Source organism: Suncus etruscus, chromosome 6 (genome assembly GCF_024139225.1).
Source record: "Suncus etruscus isolate mSunEtr1 chromosome 6, mSunEtr1.pri.cur, whole genome shotgun sequence".
Classification (NCBI taxonomy): Eukaryota; Metazoa; Chordata; class Mammalia; order Eulipotyphla; family Soricidae; genus Suncus; species Suncus etruscus.
Window position 1 is genome coordinate 100524385 of NC_064853.1, and position 22283 is coordinate 100546667.

General features: G+C 39.8%; 1 protein-coding gene across 1 annotated transcript in view; it reads left to right on the top strand.

Annotated features, from left to right (window-relative positions):
- The window catches only part of STAG1 (stromal antigen 1), a 363983-nt gene that overhangs the window by 74867 nt on the left and 266833 nt on the right, over positions 1-22283 (top strand). The window lies entirely within an intron of this gene.

Sequence of the window (22283 nt, forward strand, 5' to 3'; positions counted from 1 at the left end):
TACTCAGGTGATCCTCCTGGTTCTGCTCTTAGGATTTCACTCATTGCAGGAACAGGAGGTGGCGCGCGCGTGCACACGCACACACACGCACACTACTGGGGAAAAGCTGGATGTGGGCGGATGGGACCTTCCCCCCAAACTCACTCGCTTGTATGCATATATGCGCATGCAAACACATAGAGTGCTGGGCTGAACTCTGTTGCAAGGGTCCTACCTATTGTACTGTTGCTCCTGCCCTTCAAGTAACATTTTTTTTTTTGGTTTTTGGGTCATACCCGGCAAAGCTCAGGGGCTACACACTCAGAAATCGCTCCTGGTAGGCTCTGGGGACCACATGGGATACCGGGATTCGAACCACCGTCCTTCTGCATGCAAGGCAAATGCCTTACCTCCATGCTATCTCTCCAGCCCCTCAAGTAACTTTTTTTTTTAATTTTTATTTTGACCATATTGGCTTACATATCTTTCACAGTAGTATTTTAGGTACATATTAACATTTTAATGTTGCAAGGATTCAAAGGATATTTGTACTTAGCTTCATTGTGTCAATTATACTATTGTTTTTCATATATGCCCTTTTAATTTCTTTACATTGAAAAAAATGTAAAGATGGGTCGGGAGCTATAGCACCGCTGTAGGGTGTTTGCCTTGTATGCAGCAGAACCGGGATGGACCGGAATTTCATTTCCCATATGGTCCCTGAGCCTGCCAGGGGTGATTTCTGGGCACAGGTAGCCTGGAGTAACTTCTGAGTGCCCATCAGGTGTGGCCCCCAAACAAACAAAATGTAAAGATGGTTATTCTTTTTCATGTTAAACTTCTTCCCAGTTTAACCACTGGATTTGATTTCTCTTTGATTTAAAGAAAGAATAGCATAGGGCAGAGAGATAGCACAGAGGTAGGGCTCTTGCCTTGCATGCAACAGACCCAGGATGGTCGGTGGATGGTTCCAATCCTGACATCCCATATGGTCCCCTCAGCCTGCCAGGAGTGATTTCTGTGTGCAGTGCCAGGAGCAACCCCTGCGGGCTGCCAGATATGACCCAACATCAACCCCCCCCAAAAAAGAACCCAGAAGAAAGAATTGGAAGAGACAAGCTTTGTCATTTATTATTGTCTTTTGCAATCCTCACCTTTCTCCTTAAATTCTGGTTATGAGATCACAGATTATTAGCTGATTAGTGACTTTGTAGCATATATATTTTGTTTGTTTGAGCTACACCTGGTTACACTCAGGGTTTACTCCTGGCTATGAGCTCAGAAATCGCTCATCCTGGCTTGGAGGACCATATGGGATGCCGGGATTCAAACCACCATTCGTCCTGGATCGGCTGCATGCCCTACGCTGTGCTATTGCTCCGGCCCCTGTAGCATATATTTGCATATATTTGTACATACGTACACACATACGTACATATGTTTGTGTACATGTACACAGTATAGAATAGTTCTGCTTGGCAGTTATATAGCAAGCATACTTTTCTGATGACCCAAGTTTATCTTTGTGTAGCCTTCACATACTTTCAGATCTTAACACTCATTTTCTATTTGTATTATAATTAATACTTTGTCTTCCTCCCCCAAATAAAATAAGAAATGATATGTTTTCATCCTGGGCGCATTTCATGCTCAGCATTATGAAAAGGTGAAAAGATTGTAGTTGTAAGAATTAACAGCAAATACATGCAGTGTTTTATAGGCTATATTAGCTGTCTCTTTAATGACCCATTGGTGTTTTACTAACAGTTGAGTTTAGTAAGTAGTTTTTCGTATGTCTGTGAGAACTCATTACTGCAAATTTGGCCTAAATCCAATATTGCTATTTCTAGAGATTTAAAAGAAGACAGGTTCCTCCTCTGTCATTAAGGTCACCCTCTATATCATTATCTTCCTTAGTCCCTTTTCTATTTTGCTGGAAAAGTACTCACACTCTCTTCATTGGTATGCACAGTCTGTTTGGATAATGCCTCAGAGTATAAAGACACTAGGAAAGCACTTTAACTATGAATAGATGAAAATGAAGTTTTTTATTTTGGTAGTCAGGTGTTTAGCTTGAACTGGCTACTCCATGTTCTCTGATTTTTTTCCCCCAGTCTCTATCTGAATTACCATTATGGATAATTTCTTTTATGTGGCACTGGGTATCAATATTCTTGTATTTAAAAAAATCAGGAGGCTTTTATTTGCTCCATTTTTTTGGGTATATTTATTACCCCTATTGTGTGTGTGTGTGTGTGTGTGTGTCTGTCTGTCTGTCTGTCTGTCTGTCTGTCTGTCTGGGGAAGAGATTTGGGCTATTAGCTGGCTTGCTCAGAGATCACTACTTGCTTTGTATTCAGGGATTTCTCCTGGCAAAGAAAGCTCTGGGGACCCATATTCATTGCCAAGGATCAAGCACAAGTTGACTGTAAGGCATCACCCTCTAGTCTATACTACTATCTTTCTCCAGTGGCTTCCAGTTGCTTTCTATATCTTGATTGCATTGCTTTTGTTTGTTTTTTTTTTTTAATCTTTATGGGATACAGACTGAAATGTTGATTATTGAATTTGGGTCATAACAATGTTCCAACAACCATTTCATCATCAGTGTTCATTTCTCACCACCAATTTCCCAAGTTAATTTCCAACTATTAATGCCATGTTGATTCTTCTCTGTCTTAATTGTACACCTCACCCAATCATTTCTGTTGGCACTGGGTATTATTCTCATACTGTGTATTTTTTTCCCTCCCACCTATGTATTTTTTTTAATATTCCACAAATGAATGTGATCATTCTATTTCTCTCTCTGACTCATTTCACTCAGCATGATACTCTTCATGTTTTAAAGTTTTTTGTTTATTTGTTTGCCACACCTGGTGGTACTTTGATTAATCCTGGCTCTGCACTCAGGATTAATGGGATGCTGTCAGTTGAACCTGCGTCAGCAACATGCAAGGCAAGCCCCTCTCTTAGCAGCTCCTTCTTTCTCTCCTTCCCTCCATCCCTACTTGCCTTGGCATTGCTTGCTGGTGCAGCACCAGTTGGTATTTTGGAACCTGACATCACACATTCAAAAGTATGTGCTTAGCTGGCTATCTTTGGGTTCATTTTAAAAATTTTTGTAATTTTTTTTCCATTTTAATTAATGGAAATGTGTGCATATTAAAAAAAGGCAGGGTCCAGAGCAATAGTGCACACACACACACGGCAGGATCCAGAGCAATAACACGCACACACAAACACACACACACCACACCACACACACCCCACACAGCACACACACACCCCACACAGCACACACACACACCACACCACACACACACACACGGCAGGGTCCAGAGCAATAGCACACACACACACACACACACACACACACCATACCCACCCCACCCCCCACACACACCCCACACAGCACACACACACATACCCCACACACATATACATACACCAAACCACACACACCCCACACCACACCACACACACCCCACACACAGCACACACACACGGCAGGGTCCAGAGCAATAGCACACACACACACACACACACACACACACACACGGCAGGGTCCAGAGCAATAGCACACACACACACACCACACCACACCACACACACACGGCAGGGTCCAGAGCAATAGCACACACACACACACACACACACCACACCATACCACACACACACACACACACACACACACACACACACACACACCACACAAAAGCTTGCATGCAGCTGGCTCTGGATCTATTCCCGGCAACCCATATGGTCCCCTGAGCCTGCCAGGAGTGATTTCTGAGTGCAGATTCTGAGTTTTCTGGGTGTGGCCCAAGTCCCTACCCTCAGCAAAATTTTGTTAGACTTTTTTCTTAATTGCATTAACAATTGACATTCTGTATACATGCATGCATGATTGTTTAGTCCTGTAATAAATATTTCTGGGAGATTTGGAAAAATTGGCCACTGTGCTTGGATGTGTCTAGGATTACAGAAGTATTATTATTTACATTGCCACTCCTTAGTATCCTTTATGTGTTATTTATATCTGAAATACATGCAGATCCCATCTTTGTTTTTGTTTTTGGGCCATCCCTCACAGTTTTTAGTCCTTATTTCTGGCTCTGCCTTTAGGAATCACTCCTGGTAATGTTCTGGGGACCAGATGGGATTCTAGAGATGGAATTTTGGTTGGTTGTGTGCCAGGCAGTCACTTTACCCATTGTACCATCACTCCTTCTCATAGAGCTATGCACCTATGGGAGTACTACACCCTCTGTACTCAGAGCATACTCCTGACTTTGTGCTCATGGGTAACTTGAGGGTATCTAGGAATGACCTGGGTTAGCTGCCTGCAGGACAAATGCCTTACCTGATGCTGTATTGTCTCTCTTTGGCCCCTTTTTTCCCCTCAAGACTTTTTTTGTTCCATCTTATCTTCAGTTATAAAGACTACTATCTCCATAATAATGAGTGCATTTAACAATGACTTTTAGTAGGTTTTATTTATGTGGCTCAACTTAAATCTTTATTTTTATTTTATTTATTTTTTTTTAAGTATCATAGGGGATGATACTAATAAAATTTGTGTTGTGAGAAACTTGTATATGATAATAAGTATGTTTTTCTTCAGCAAATAGTTGTAATGGCAAGGAATAAAACAAGAGAGATAGAATTTTAGTATTACAAAACTTAAGAGAACTGCCACAATATGTTGGTTATGGGCTGTGTTTAAATTCTTCTTTTCTTTTATTTCTTTTTTTTTAATTTTTATTTTGATCATATTGGCTTACATATCTTTCACAGTAGTATTTTAGGTATTTATTTTTATTTATGTACTCAATTTATATGTCATCTAGAATACCAGCAACAAGCTTGATGTATTCTTGCTTTGAAACTAGTAATACTTTTTTTGATATTTTATTTATTCTATATAAAGGTGAATGAGTTATGTGTGTTTCTGAAGCAAGATAGTTTTGTTCTGAAAGAAATTTAAATTTACTTAGATCTGAGAGGAAAGAAAGAGGAATATGTGTTCATCGGAGGACACAGACTTCTGGATTGAGAGAGGGAGGGGAAGATAGGAGGGAAAGAAATAGATATATATGCAGGCTTATGTTTATATACAATGACTAATGTAAACACAGTTTTTTAAATTAACATGAACTATTTTTGTGACCATTTCTTAGCATCTAAATACATTGTTCACATGGATATTAGGAAGACATGTGAATAGATAAAAGTGGAGTTGCTGTAATTGAGGGTGGGATGGAAATATGTTTGATTTTCTTTTTGCTGGAAGGTTTGGGACTTTCCCAAAATGTTTAGGAGTAAGAGGTCTACTATTGACTACAATTGACTCAGTGGGGCTATATGCAACAATGCTTAGGTGGCTGGGGATTGAATTTGGGGTATCTACATGCAAGGCATACGAGTACTCTAGGGTTTTGATCTACTTTTCTTCTCTTACTTTCCCTTCTTTTTTTTTTTTTTTTTTTTGGTTTTTGGTTTTTGGGCCACACCCGGCGGTGCTCAGGGGTTACTCCTGGCTATCTGCTCAGAAGTAGCTCCTGGCAGGCACCGAAGACCCTATGGGATGCAAGGATTCGAACAACAACCTTAGGTTCTGGGTTGGCTGCTTGCAAGACAAACGCAGTTGTGCTATCTCTCCAGCCCCTTACTTTCCCTTTTCTTCCCCCCTCCTTTCTTTCATTTTTTGACCTATACCTGGCTGTTCTTAGGGCTTATTTCTGGATCTGTGCTCAGGGATCACTCCTGGCAAACCTGGGACCATATGAGATGCTGAGGATTGAACCCCACCCAGTTGGCAGTGTTGCAAGTCAAGAATCCCATCTGCTGTATTATTGCATCGGTCTTTTCTGCTCAGGTTTTTTTAAATTAGCTTGAATAATCTTTTTTGGAGGTACCTCAGAAGAATTCTAAGACTTCCCTTAGGAAGCATAGTTGGAAATTAGTGCTTTAACATTTTATTGGATGCAGAATATTGCCTTATAAGGCAACTGTGATAACCCTATAAGTATTTTGCTTAAATCTCCCTTGAAAACCTGTCTTGAGGAATGTTAACTGACAGCCTCCAGCTATTGGGCCTTTGGGATTTGCCACTATATTGAACCATGGTCTCATTCTCCCTGGGCAGCTTGCTGACAGTAACTGGATACAGCAAGATAGTAAAATCACTTCATATTTTCTTCCTTTTTATTTTATTTTTTAAATTTTATTTGGAATTACTGTGGGATAGTTAAAGAGTTGTTCATGATTTAATTTCAGTTACACAGTGTCCAATACCCACCACTTCACGAGTGTAGATATCCCGTCACCTATGTCCCCAGTTTGCTTCCCTCTCCCGTGGACTCCCTGCCCCTGCTTGCCTCCTCTGTGACAAACATTTTTCTTCTCTCTCTCTCTCTCTCTCTCTCTCTCTCTCACTCTCTCTCTCTTCTTCTCTCTCTCTCTCTCTCTTCTCTCTTCTCTCTTCTCTCTCTCTCTCTCCTCCCTCCCTCCTCCCTCCCTCCCTCCCTCCCTCCTCCTCCCTCCCTCCCTCCCTCCCTCCTCCTTCTTTCTTTCTTTCTTTCTTTCTTTCTTTCTTTCTTTCTTTCTTTCTTTCTTTCTTTCTTTCTTTCTTTCTTTCTTTCTTTCTTTCTCTCGCTCTCTTTCTTTCTCTCGCTCTCTTTCTTTCTTTCTCTCGCTCTTTCTTTCTTCTCCTCCTTCTCCTCCTTCTTCTCCTCCTTCTTCTCCTCCTTCTTCTCCTCCTTCTCCTTCTCCTTCTCCTTCTCCTCCTTCTTCTTCGAATTTTTGGGTCACACCCAGCAGCTCAGAGGTTACTCCTGGCTGTATGCTCAGAAATCACTCCTGGCAGGTTCAGGGGACCATATAGGATGCTGGGAAATCACCGTCCTTCTGCATGCAAGGCAAACACCTTACCTCCATGCTGTCTCTCTGGCCCCACTTTTTCAACATGGGCCTTCTCAGTAAAGGAATTTAAGTTCCCAATAACTGCAACTCTGAAGCTCATACAGTTGATAGATCTGCATTGATTTTTCTAATTTTCTAAATTTGTCTTTGATTATAAAAATAATTATTTTGCTTTAATCTTATCTTGTATTTTGTAATTCTTAGTTTAAGCTTAATTATATATATATTTTGGTTTTGGGTTATAACTAGAGGTGTTCAAAGGTTACTCCTGGCTCTGCACCCAGAAATTACTCCTGCCAGGTATGGGGACCTATATGGGTGCCAGGTATTGAACCCAGGACAACCACATGCAAGGCATATATACTACCTGCTTTGCTATTGTTCCCACCTGCTTAATCATTTTCTTGATAGAAAGATTAAATTAGAGGAGAATGGTCTGTTTGACTAATTTATGTGGAATGCAGTTATTTTTTAATATTTTTATTTAAATACTTTGATTACAAATACGATTGTAGTTGGGTTTTAGTCATATAAAGAACACCCCCTTCACCAGTGCAACATTCCCATCATCAATGTCTCAAAACTCTCCTCCCACCACCACCCCCGCCTGTACTCTAGACAGGCTTTCTACTTTCCTCATTCATTCACATTGTTATGATAGTTGTCAGTGTATTTATTTCTCTAAATACACTCACCACTCTTTGTAATGAATTTCATATCGTGAGCTGGACCTTCCAGCCTCATCTCTTTTGTCTCAGAGAACTATTGCAAGAATGTTTTTTATTTTTTTAAAAGCCATAGATGAGTGAGACTATTCTGTGTTTATCTCTTCCCCTCTGACTTACTTCACTCAGCATAATAGATTCCATGTACATCTATATATAGGAAAATTTCATGACTTGATCTCTTGATGGCTGCATAAAATTTCATTGTGTATATGTACCACAGTTTCTTTAGCCAGTCATCTGTTGAAGGGCATCTTGGTTGTTTCCAGAGACTGGCTATTATAAATAGCGCTGCAATGAATATAGGTGTGAGGAAGGGGTTTTTGAATTGTATTTTTGTGTTCCTAGGATATATCCCTAGGAGTGGTATAGCTGGATCATATGGGAGCTCAATTTCCAGGTTTTGGAGGACTCTCAATATTGTTTTCCATGAAGGTTGGTCTAGACAGCATTCCCACCAGCAGTGAATAAAAGTTCCTTTCTCTCCACATCCCCGCCAGCAGTGCTTGTTCTCATTCTTTGTGATTGTGTGCCAATCTCTGTGGTGTGAGATGGTACCTCATAATTGTTTTGATTTGCATCTCCCTGAGGGAATGCAGTTCTATAATTACCGATTACCACTTGAAACTTTGATGGTAATTTTCTACCTTTTGTCCTTGAGTTTGTGTACATATATATCTTGTAAGTTTAGGGATCACTCCTGGTTTTATTTATAAAACCTAGAGATCAAATCCAGGTCAGTCAAAGAGTCAAGACAATAGCCTTAGCTGCTGTACAACGTCTCCAACTTTGTTCTTTGTATTTTAACCTTGTAATTTGTCTGGCTTCATTGAGATGAATATAGAAGTATCTCGGTAGCAGGTTCCATTTAGAGTGCCTGGTATTGAATTTGGGTTGGCTCTGCAATTCAAGTGCCCTATCTGCTGTATTATCTCTCTGTTATAGTTTCTCTTGCCCCCTCCCCCCTCCTTGATACGTTTTCTCAAATAAGTAGAATCTATGTTCTTAAGTGTTGCAAATCAGCCCTTAATGGGGCTGGAAGGTGATGGGATGGAGGATGAGGTCTTTTTCCTCCAGCACTGACTACTCGTCTGTCACCCTGTTCAGCCAGCGGGTCTGAGTCACCCTGTTCAGCAGGTAGAAAACTCACAGGCAGTCAGGCTTCAGGAGATATCAGCTTTATTTAGTGGATAAGGCTGAAGAATCCTTCCCAGAATCACCCCTCCACCCCCCCCCCCCCCACCTCCCACCACACCCCCTTCCTCAGACCCTTAGCTTTTATACACAAGAATCAGGTACTACCCTAGGGTGGGAGCAGAATACCAAGTAAAGAATAATCCAATATACTATCACCAGGTCACACCCCTTGGGTGGGGCACAATTATTGATTAGGGTAGGATCGGTTACCCAACACTTAAGGCTGATAAAACTGGGGCCAGAAATTTAATGTATCACATGCTGTAAAGCGAGAGCATAGAACCAGTGTTCTAATCCAGATGTCTGATAATATATGTACATGCATCTGCATACAGTATCAGATGTAATTTTTCCTTACACTGAAATAAGTTTAGTGGAGGGAAATGGGGGTATGGAGGCTCATTGGTGGAGGGAATTGGGCACTGATGAAGAGATCTGTCTTAAGACATAAGCTATGCATGTGACCAACCCAGGTTTGATCCTCCTCATCTCATATAGTCCCTTGAAACCACCAGGCATGATCCCTGAGCACAGAGACAGGATTAAGACTTGAGCACTTCCTAGTTTGCTGCCCCTCCTCCCCAATACAGGATTGAGTTAAAGGGTGAATGGTTCTCCCTCCTAATCAAAATTACAGAACATATACACTGAGCTATATTTCTGGCTCCAAGAGGGAGCTATTTTTAAGAGAACATAAATACTCTTTGGTTCATTTTTTTTTATTGATAGAATATCATTTGGGACAAAGAATTACCTAGATTAATGAATACTTGATTTATGCTACTTATGTTTGTATATATGTATGTATGACAATCATTGGATTATATTGTGTTACTTGGCCTCATAACTAATCATTGCTGTGTTGACTGTTAATTTTCTCATTTAATAGCCATTGAAAGTTTTTTATATCTTGGGGCCAGACAGATAATGGAGGTAGGGCATTTGCCTTGCATGCAGAAGGACGGTGGTTCAAATCTCAGCATCCCATGTGGTCCCCTGAGCCTGCCAGGAGTAACCCCTGAGCGCTGCCGAGTGTGACCCAAAAACCAAAAAAAAAAAAAAAGAAAAAGTTTCTTATATCTTGATCATTTATATTTTACTTTCTCAATTTCTGCATTAGTATTTAACAATTCCAGTTTTGTAATTCTATTTTTTTGTCATTAAATAAGACATTTAAAATAAAATATTTGCAAAAAGGAATGTTATTCTATGGTTTTTTAAGTACTCAAAATAATTTTGCTTCATAGGTTTTGAGTATTACGTATATTGTTAGTCATCTTAGTATGTTGTACTTAATTATTCAGTTTGTAGCAATTTTTCCTTGATATAATACTTTGGACAATAGTTATGATTGATGATTTATATGAATTAAAGTTGAGGATGGTTTAGAAACAGAATTTTTGTAGGTACCTCTGATGTGTACTAAGAAAGCATGTGGTCCCCATTGATAGTTCTAGGCCAAATAAACTTGTTCGTTTATTGTTTTTGGGGGGCCACACCAAGTGGTGCTTGGCTTTGTCCTGGCTCTACACTTAGCACACTCCTAGTAGTGCTTTGGGACCATAATGAGGTGCCAGGGATTGGACCAGGACTGATAAATGCAAGGCAAGCAAGCACCTTACGCACATTACAGTCTCTTTGGGCTAGCAGTTTAATACAAGGACCTGACAGTGTGGTACTTGGGCTCTGTTTTGCCAGAGATTATCAAGCAACCCTGGCCATGTTGGGGGTATTTAGGGCCACAACTGGTGCTGCTGGGGTGTCATATAATGTTGGGAATAGAACCTGGGTTAGATGCATACTATTTTTAGTTGTTCACCGTAATGTCCTTTAATCATGAACATTAAAGGGTCAATATTGAGGTTATTTTATTTTACTGTGACAAGTTTTTCAGAGTTTATTTTTGTGGGAGTGGAGGGTAGGCAATACCTGCTGTACTCAGGAACCACATCTGGATCTGTGGGCAGGGATCACCGTGGTGGAACTCAGAAGACCAGGTGTGGTGCTGGAATAGAAAGCAGAGTCATGGCCACAGCAGCGTGTTATGCAAGTGTCTTAACCTTTGTACTATCTGTGATCCCTTTCAAAATTTCCTATTGCAGAATTTTACACTGTTCAAATAAATGACTTACTGTTTAACTCTGACAAATTCTGTATCTAAAAAGAATCCCAGGAAAGACTTTGAAGAAGAGATGTTTATCTGATAAATTTTGCCAAGATTGCTTCCTTCACCCCACCCCCCAAGGAAAAACACTAGAATTCTGTATTTACTTTTTCTTGTACATATTTATATCATCTGTGAATTGTGTGTCCTACACACATCAATGTGCCATATGTGTGTTGAAAAACATTTTAGTGATAACAGTTCAGTCCAACTTTTTATGAGGGCATGAAATATGGCAGTATTTTTATAGCATATGTTTATTCATTACCCTTGATGGTCCATAACTAAAGACTAACTAAAAGTAGTCTTGAGAGTTAATTTTGTTTATTACTGAACATAGCTTGCAACTGTTCTGTCATTAATTATAGGTTTAAAATTTGTAAACCATAATGTCTTTTTGGTGCAAGAATTTTGATATTAAGTAGTGTCCATATACTTGAGTTCTTTGTTTTGTTTGGGTAGTGTGTTATGTGGGGCTTTGATTAATTGATAGATGTAGTATCCTCTCTGAGAGCTTTTAAAATGCATAACACGTATTTCTCGGAAAGCAGCTGTTGCTATGGTAACACTCAGGTCACTTGCAGCTCAGCTTACATGATTGGCTGTTAATGGAGTCTAATATGCTTGAGAAGAGAATTGAGCAAATGAAAGAAGATTTTGAAGGAATCTGCTTAAACCTCTTGAAGTTTAACAGAACACTGAACAAGATTTTACATTTATATTTACTATTACATAGTTTTCTAGAGGTTTTTGATAAATGTATGTGAGACTGAAATATATATTTTGAAGAAATAGTTTCCTGAAACCTTTAAAGAATGTTAGAAGCTCTCATTTCCTTGCCTTATTCCTGTGTAAAGGAGCACTCATCACTATCAGTTGTTTTTTGTATTCTACTCTTTGTAACATTCATCTCACAGGAATTAAATAACGTTGTCTTGGAAAATTTGTGAATTTTGTAGGTGAGAAAAACCAGTAAAGCAATATTTTGTAAAAGTTGTGTATAAAATTGGCATATTAAAATTAATAGAGCTATGCAAAATAATTGGTCTTGTTAAATAATAGAATTATCTAAAGAACTAAAGCATGAAGGTAGCTTATTTTAGGCATTTGCTATCTTCACTTTGTGTTAAGGTATTTTGGGGGGATCACATTCAGCATTGCTCAGGGTTTACTCCTGGCTCTGAGCTCAGGTACACACCTGGTGGGCTTGGAGGACCATATGGAATTTCTCTATCAAACCAAGCATGTACAAGGCAAGCATCCTAACTGCTGTACTGCCTCTCCAATCTTGTGTTAAGTATTAAAAATTACTATAGTGGTAGATAGAATGGAAATTGATACATTAAATAATAACTTAATATATGCCATTGTATATTTTTTACTAGCATAATAAATAGTAATAAGATTAACACTTAATAGCACCCAAGCTCTTTCATTATTTTTTTTAAAGAAACATGTTAAAGAAAAACTTCATAACATAACATGGTTGATGAAACTTTGAAGTTTAAGAAATGCTTTGGGGGTACTCGAAATTTGAGGACTGTATCTGTATGACCTTTGAAATTAAGGAAAATTATTTGTATGGGTGTTTCAATCTTCAAAATGCCTGGATAGATGTTCCGGGTGATCAAGGTAGATGATTTGTGTTTTGGCCTTGCAGTGGTCAGGAGTCAACACAGTTACCCAGGAGGTGTTCAGGTCTTCTAGACTCCTTTGATGCCTGTGGCAACGTATTATGGGGTAATCAAACGGGTCCTGAGCATGCTTATGCCTCTAGTTTCTGTGGTATCTCTCATACTTTTATGTCCCTGGTACTTGTTGACTATAGTTTCTGTATCTGGGCAGTTTGGGCAGTAGTGGTTTATGCTGTTATCTTAGTAATCTTAAAGTAATCTTAAAAATACAGCCAGTCAAATGTTGATTTGTAATTTTAGTCATTATAGTTTAATATAAATGTATTTTCTTTATTTTATGTAAAGTTATCCTTTATATAATGGACTATTTTGATTTTTTTTTAAATTGGTTTTGGCTTTGGGGCCATATCTGGCAGTGTTTAATGACTGTTCTGGTTTTGTGCCCCAGATTGACCCATGACAGTGCTTGGAGAACCATATTTGGTGTCAGGGATTGAGCCAGGGTTGACTGCTTGATTCTCTAATGCAGGGGTCCTCAAACTTTAAACAGGGGGCCAGTTCACTGTCCCTCAGACCATTGGAGGGTCTGACTATAGTAAAAATAAAACTTATGATCGCATTCTTATGCACACTGCATATATCTTATTTTGCAATGAAGAAACAAAACAGATACAAATACAATGTGTTGCCCGCGGGCCATAGTTTGAGGACCACTGCTCTAATGAATGCTGAGAGACTACCATTAGGTATTGTCCTCACTACACCCTCAATAAAAAAGAAACAGTGTTGAACAGCTTTTCCTATAAAGTTGTGTTTATGATTGTTTTGGAATAGATTAATAAATGAAAATTTTATAGTAGTTTGCTAGAAGAATTTCTCTTTTTTAGACTTTAAAATGATTTTTTTTTTTTTTTTTTGGTTTTTGGGCCACACCCAGTGGAGCTAATGGGGTTACTCCTGGCTATCTGCTCAGAAATTGCTTATGGGACGCAGGAACTCGAACCAACCCCCTTAGGTCCTGAATCGGCTGCTTGCAAGGCAAATGCCGCTGTGCTCTCTCTCTCTCTGACCCCTAAAATGATTTTGAATTTATATATTGAACCTCAAGTCTATCGGCTGAATTAATCCTCTCAGTTTATGGCATAAGAAAATATAAATACAAAGTTTTGACTTTCATTTTACTTAGTTGTTCTTTATCTGTATGATCATTCTAATTCCTTTTATATAATTTAAAGTGCTTGATATAATACTTTTTTATTTTTTGGGTTTTTGGCCCATACCCTGCAGCCCTCAAAACTTTGTGTTCAGGAATTTCTCCTGGCTGACTTGGGAATCATATGGGATATTAGGGATCAAACCCAGATTGGACACATGCAAGGCAAATGCCTACCCACTGTGCTATCATTCTGGCCCCAATATAATACTTAAAATGTATCTATAAAAGATTTTTTTTCCAAGTCAAACTAGTGAAAATAGAATTGTTCTGGTTTGTTCTTTACTCTTTTTTGGGGGGGCGGGTGTCTCACACCTGGTAGCACTCAGGTTACTCCTAGCTCTACACTCAGAAATTGCTTCTGGCAGGCTCGGGGGACTATATGAGATGCTGGGATTCAAACCACCATCCTTCTTCGTGCAAGGCAAACGCCCTACCTCCATGTTATCTCTCCAGCCCCATGTTCTTTACTTTTTTTTTTTTGTGTGTGGTTTTTGGATCACACCCAGCAGTGCTCAGGGGTTATTCCTGGCTCCAGGCTCAGAAATTGCTCCTGGAGGCACGGGGGACCATATGGGATGCTGGGATTCGAACCAATGACCTCCTGCATGAAAGGCAACGCCTTACCTCCATGCTATCTCTCCGACTCCTACTCTTTCTTTTTTTAAATAAATTTTTATTGTAACCAAAGTGCATTACAAATCTTTCATGGTAATATTTATGGTACATAGTGACAATGAATGAGGGGCATTCCCACCACCAGAATTATCCTTCCTCCACCCCTGTTCCCAGCATGCATTCTATTTCTCCCTCCTTTGCCTCCCAGAATACTAGTGTAACTGGTCTCCACTTGACAGCTTGTTGTAGATTGGGTATCTATTCTGTTGTCATTGACTTTGCGTTTGGTGTTCAAATCTGATAATTTTTTATTTGCACTACATATTCATATGACTTGCCCTAGTATCATTCTTTCCCCCCCTCAATTTATGAGGCTGAATGATTCCAGTTATGTAATTCTGTTGGAGATAAGAAGGATAAGAAAAGGAAAAGAAATTTGGTAGCATCTACCAAAAAAAATCCACCCAGCAAAAGGAGTCATCAAATAATAACCACAAGAATGAAAAAGAAAGAAAAAGGTGGAAGAAAAAGAGAGAAGAAAAATAATAATAAAAAACAAACAAAACAAGAAAAAGAGTGCTGGAGTGGCAGGGTTTGCTGTTCCCCCACCTTTTTTTGCATAGGCACAGTAAGAATTGGGGAAAAAAGGGAATTCCCATGGCCTAAGAGATTCAGGGTTTCTCCGCCCTTGAAGCATACCATCATGGAACAACCACTGGCTCCATACATACTCATTTCCACATTCTCCATGCTATCTCTCTGACCCCATGTTCTTTACTCTTTTGGGGGGTGGGTGGGTTTTTGGGCCACACCCGGCAGCGATGCTCAGGTGTTACTCCTGGTTATCTGCTCAGAAATAACTCCTGGCAGGCAAGGGGGGCCATATGGGACACTGGGGATTCGAACCAACCACCTTAGGCCCTGGATCGGCTGCTTACAAGGCAAACACTGCTGTGCTATCTCTCCGGCCCCTTGTTCTTTACTCTTTTTTTTTTATATTAATTTTTTTATTTTGAATTATGAGAACAAAAGATGCAAAGAAAGAGGACAAGGTAAAGTTACAGTGGAAGGACAATCACCCATAACATAATTCTCAGAAGAAGTCCCCTTGCTGATATCTTAACTTTGAACTTTCAGCCAAAGAACGTTAAGATAAAATAAAACAGAATCCATGTGCGATTATTTTGTCCCTCGAGTCCCCAGATTGTAGCACATTATAATATTTCTTAACAGCACACAAGGCAATCTAAAGCCATCAAACTTAACGTAACTCCTTTAACATTAGAGGCATAGTATTTTTTACATTTCCATGTACATGAATATTATCTTAAGTTAACCTCAAATTTTAAGTGGGTGCGTTTTAAGAATTAGAGTCAAAGGAGCACAGTAAAAACGTTGTTAGAGTGGCAATTGTTGTTTGCATAGGCCCACCAAAATATGAGAGGCATGGAAAGGAATAACCTTGGCCTAAATACAAAGAGATCCTACCCCTGAAGTTTCCTGGCATAAGACCAGCTCTAGGCCTCAGGCAAGTTATCGTTCTGTCCGTAGTGCCAACACACTTTTCACACAGTCTCTGTTGTTGGTATCATGTTTCTGTATTAAAGATTCTGGAATCTGCATGTCCTACATTGAAGTCATGATGTGGAGTGTCTTCTCGTTTCACCTCACCATGAAAGGGCAATGCAGGAAGCCCTTTCCTGTAAGCAGGTTGTTGTTGTTAAGTCTTCTCAGTGTTAAGGGAAGTCTCTTATGAGCAGGGCGATGTCTGAGCAGTGGTAGGGTCTTCCGTGGTAGAGGATTGCTTCCAGGTGATGTTATAGACAAACTTCACAATTAATGGGCAATACAGCAAGCCCTGTCCAGTAAGCAGGTCATTGTTCTTGTTGTCTTCTCAGTGTTAAGGGGTGTTTCTTTTGAGTAGATAGATGTCAGGGCAGCTGTAGGGTCTTCCCTGGTACAGGAATGCCACCAGGTGATGTTATATACAACCTTGGATATTTTGTAAATGTCTTCTGTAGATCAAGGAGTGAATGGAGAATGCCCATTCTTCTGAGGCCTGTGCCTGGTCTTTATGTCAATGTTCAGGGTGTAAGGTCTCATTGCACTACAAGATTTGTGTGTTCCCATCTCTATTAGATAAGAACCTATTGGTATGTATAGTATTTTCCCATTTTAGTGTGCCTAAGCAAACAAGAAATAAAGCCACGTGGTGCTATCAGATATATGGGGCCGTAAGAATATTTCCAACAAGACCCATGACTTGGTTCAAACATAAGTATTAAACTGAGGGATTCTTTCACACCAAATTCCATATTGAGCAGTTCACAAAGAGAAGATAAAAAACATGGGGGTGGGATCGTCACTGTATAAGAAAATATTCAGCAAAAGTTTATAGACGTCAAAGAAAACACCAATATAATGTTGAAAACATGTGTCTTTTTTTATGCCTTTTAAAATAGTTGGGTGGGTGTTAATTCCAGGGCACCACTTTGGTCTGAGACTTAGGACTCTACAGTACTTAAGTTAGAAAGGGTAAATGAGGAGTAATGATGATAGGAATTAAAGAAGTTAAAGAGAAATACGAACTTATGAAGGTGTATGCAAAAGGGCAGAGTACAAAATGGACATTCTGCATACATAAAAACATAATTCAATGATAGTGAGTACTATTAATGTTTCTTGTGTGAGTACTATTAATGTTTCTTGTGTGAGTACTATTAATGTTTCTTGTGAAAATATAGACTGGACAGAGATTACCAGTGACTTCAAGGGACCCAACTCACCGGCTTGCCCAGGCATGTGGCCCGGGAAAGCCCTGGAGATCTGGAGCAAGGCAGTAGAGGAGTTCTGGGGTTACCCAAGTCCCACACCCCCACTAGGCCTGGTCAAGCAGACCTCCGGCATGGCGGGGGCCTGCCAAACCTCACCGGCTTGCCCAAGCATGTGGCCTGGGAAAGCCCTGGAGATCTGGAGCAAGGCAGTAGAGGAGTTCTGGGGTTACCCAAGTCCCGCACCCCCACTAGGCCTGGTCAAGCAGACCTCCGGCATGGCCGGGGCCTGCCAAACCTCCTCCTGCTAGACTCCCGGCTCCAAGAAAGGAGAGATCCTTCAAGAAGCCGGGAGGCCAGAAGTTCACAGCCCCACCCAGACCCTCCCTAAGGAGCTGAATGGATAATGGGGGAAGGCCTAGGGTACCTTCAAGCTCCACCAAGGGACCCAACTCACCGGCTTGCCCAGGCATGTGGCCCGGGAAAGCCCTGGAGATCTGGAGCAAGGCGGTAGAGGGGTGCTGGGGTTACCCAAGTCCCGCACCCCCACTAGGCCTGGTCAAGCAGACCTCCGGCATGGCGGGGGCCTGCCAAACCTCCTCCTGCTAGACTCCTGGCTCCAAGAAAAAATACTGTTCTTTACTCTTAACCCCATACCTCGTCCTTGTTTTAACATAGTCAGCATTGTGTTGCCCAGGTTCCAATTCTTGATGACATGGCCTTCTGATTACTACTGGTACCCAAGATAATCTGAATACTGCATGGGAGAATCCTGACCCTTCCTACCCAAACAACCTGTCTAACAAAGAAAAGAAAAATCTTGAGAAAAGCAAATAGTTATCTATTAATAACTATTATTCATACTAATGACTTCTTAATATGCCATAATATGCACATGGCATCTTACATTTAACCCAGTGGTAGCAACTATTATTCGACCAGCTTTCTCTATCACAAGTAGTGCTGAAAAGAAGTATTTTCAGACAAATAAATGAATATATGCTTTATATACTTAAGAACTAGAATCTTAAGGCTAACTATACATACAGTAGTATTTGTTCTCCTGCACAGTTGTACCAATTTCTACTCCCATCAGAACACATGTGGATTCGTGTATTCACATAACAGGTAAATCACAATAAATCTGGTCAGTCCTACCAAAATTAGTAGAAAATACAGCCAGATCTTCCTTCATCTACTTATTTCCAGGTTCTAGGAGTATAGAGTTTTCCATGCATTTTTTTTTTTTTCATTAAAATTACACGTCAGGGGCCGGAGAGATAGCATGAAGGTGTATGGCGTTTGCCTTTCAGGCGGAAGGATGGTGTTTCGAATCCCGGCACTTCGTATGGTTCCTGGTGCCTGCCACGGGCAATTTTTGAGTGTAGAGCCAGGAGTAACCCCTGAGCACTGCTGGGTGTGACCCAAGAACCAAAAACAAAAACAAAACAAAAAAATTACATGTCAGTAATTATTTTTAGGTAGGATGATAATTAATGACGTGTACTCCCCAACCAGTCAACTTGTGATTGAATTATGGCCTTGTCATTCAGTAATTGTGTGAACCTAACAATCATTGGATGCTTTAGTTTTGTAATATTCTAAAAAAGAAAAATTCCACCCCTTGTTCTGAGGGTTAAATTTGTGAGAATGTATCTAGTGTTTAGAATAGTGGCCGGCATATAATAAATAGTATATATTTGTAACAGATTGTAAAACAAAATTATCTGAAATTTAGAAAGAAATTGATTTGAAATGATATTTTAGGGGGGATAGCATGTCACAGTGTCTCTGTTGAAGAATATGGATAGCACAGCAGTAGGGTGTTTGCCTTGCACAGGGCTGATCTAGGTCAGACCACGATTAGATCTCCTGGTGTCTCATACAGTCCCTCGAGCCAGGAGTGATTTCTGAGTGCTAAGTCAGGAGTAATCCCTGAGCTCTCATACAGTCCCTCGAGCCAGGAGTGATTTCTGAGTGCTAAATCATGAGTAATCCCTGAGCGTCACAGGGTATGTCCCAAAACAAACAAACAACTTTCTTATGTTTTACGATTTTTCATACCATAAGACATATTTTTTCCCCAAAAAAAAGTGTGTGTGTCGGGTGGGGCCTGAGAGATAGCATGGAGGTAAGGCGTTTGCCTTTCATGCAGAAGGTCATTGGTTCGAATCCCGGCATCCCATATGGTCCCCTGAGCCTGCCAGGAGCGATTTCTGAGCCTGGAGCAACAAACAAACAAAAAAAAAAGTGTGCATCTTATGAAGCGAATGCTGCCTGGACCTGAAGCTTGAGTACAGAGAGGAGAGCATCTAAAAAAACTATGTGCATCTTATGGTCAAGTGCATCTTATAGAGCGAAAAATACAGAGATTTATTTATATTTTAATTTTATTGAGACATACTCAACTGTGTTCTGGGCTAACTTCTGGTTCTGCTCTGCGGGATCATTCCCGGTGTATCATCTATGTAGAGCCAAGGATAGAACATAGGCTGCCATTTCCAAGGCAAGCACCTTAACCTGCAGCACCATTGATCTGGCTTTCTTTATGTTTTAATAAAATTAGGGTTTTTTTTTTTATACTTCACAATATTTATCTTTTATATGTTTTTCTGAGGAGAAGGGCAGGTGGCCTGGGCCACACCAGTCTGTGCTCAGGGCTTAACTCCTATTGATACTTTGGCATCATTCCTGCTAGGATGATTTCTGAGCACAGAGCCAGGAGTAACCCCTGAGTGCCTTTGGATGTACACCCCTTAAAAAAAAGTTCAACATAGTTATGTTGAACTGTAAGACAAGGCAATTTTGTAAATAGATGCTATAAATCACATAGTTTTTATTATGGAAACATGTTCTTGTGTGGTTGTTTTAGGACCTGGGACCACTATTATCTGGGGGAAATCATCAGCTTGTTTGATGCAGTGCTTCTCAAATCCAGAGGTGTTTGGAAATATCAAGGATAATACCTGATGGTGGTGCTAGATGTTGAACTTGTGGTATCAGCGTGTTATGCATGCCTGTTGAGCTTTCTTCAGCCTCTTGCTGAAGAATTTCATTTTTAATTTTTAATTAAAAAATGTTTGGGGTATTTGTGTATGTTTGGGGACATGCAAGTAGTACTCACTGCTTACTGATGATTCTGTGCTCAGGGATTGAATTTGTGTCTGCTATGTTTAAGTGCCATACCAAGTGTAGTGTACACACACACACACCCTCCAGCACACACACACACACACACACACACACACACACACACACACACACACACACACACACACACACACACACACACACACACACACACACACACACACACACCCTCCAGCCCTCCTAGAACTTACAAAGAAAAGATTTATCATTTCACTTTGTAAATGCAGCATTTGAAATGTTATTGAATTTGTGTCTGCTGCATGTAAGTGCCATACCAAGTGTAGCGAGAAAAGATTTATCATTTCACTTTGTAAATGCAGCATTTGAAATGTTACCAGATAGGACATTTAGAAGAAGAGAGTTAATGTGACATAGAATGGAGGTGGGAGTGGTATGAGCACAGGCCTATTAGATCCAAAGACATCAAAGCACTAAAACTTTATACTGGAATATGGGTACCTTATATAAGAGAAGGAAGAACAGATTTAATACCCTAACAAAAAAGGGGGAAATTTAATACCAAATATAATATATATACTTTTTCAAATACAATAGTTTCAACAGCTTCTCCCAATGAAAAATCACACTTTATTAAGAATATCCCTTATAGCCTTTTTTGGGATTGAGAAAATAAATGGTGTGGTTCTGAGAGAAGTGATGGGGAGCATCAATAAAATTTAGACTTCCATTCTATATATTTGGGGAAGTTAATATAAACCAGAACGTGGTCTTAAAACTACCTTCTGCATAGAACCTGCTTATTGTGATACACTATATTATACTACAACAGTGATAGTATCCTTCAGAGTTTTGCTCAGTACCAGTAGTTTTTTGCAACTTTACAAATTCCCTGAATCATTGTCATTGAGGGTATTGAGCACAGCATTGGGGAATACTAGAGTTAAATAAAGAGTAGAAAGCCAATTAGATGATCCCTGGAATATATTTAATCAGGACAGTTGCCTAGAGTATCGGACAGTAGTGGTGCTCTAGTGAGCTGTGATAAAAAGGTAGGGTTGTGATCTGAAGCTTTTATATACACACTTAATCTAACCTTATTTTTCACTCTAGTTTTACAATTAGTGGGAGTCTGCAGAATTTCTGGTTTGGGCCAGTAGTCCTGTCTGTCCATTAGACCTAAAGTTATTTACCCCTGAAGTTAATTTTCACTGTGTAGAATACAGTATTTGGCACTCATGATTTCATGTCAGTATATATTTAATGTTTTATACATAAATGTCATTTTGAACTCATGGAAAGATTGGGGATATAGAAATGTATTTTTTCTTATTTTTGTTTGTTTTTTGGGGGGCTACACCTGGTGGTGCTCAAAGATTACTCCTGGCTCTGCACTCAGCATCACTCCTGGGAGGCTCGGGACCATATGGTCAGCTGCATGCAAGGCAAGTGCCTTACCTATGCTGTGCTATTGCTCAAGCTCCAGGATATAGAAATTTAAATTTACTCTAATAGGATCAAATTTACTCTAATATGAATGAAATATTAAGTAATATTTGATTGCAAAAAATCTTTTAAAATTAAATATTGGTCTCAGGAAGAGAGATAGCTTACAGGTTTAAGAGTGTAGACTTCTTCAATAGAATGATATAATTCATGCTTTTCAGACAAATTTTCAAACAATTTTCAGGCAGTTCTTAAAGTTGCTATGCTAACAAACTGTACACATGTAAGTTGTTTATACTGTTGTCACATAACTTTGTTAAGTAATCAAATACCTCCTTACTCCTTTTAGAAGAAACAAGTTACTCGGCAACAAACTCCTGCCTTGGCCATTAGACTTTCACATCTTTCAGGTCTTTCTTGATTCAGTTTTGATTTTTGGGTCACATTAATGATGCTTAGGGACTACTTAAAAGTTTTCCAGCATGATACTTGGAGGTCATT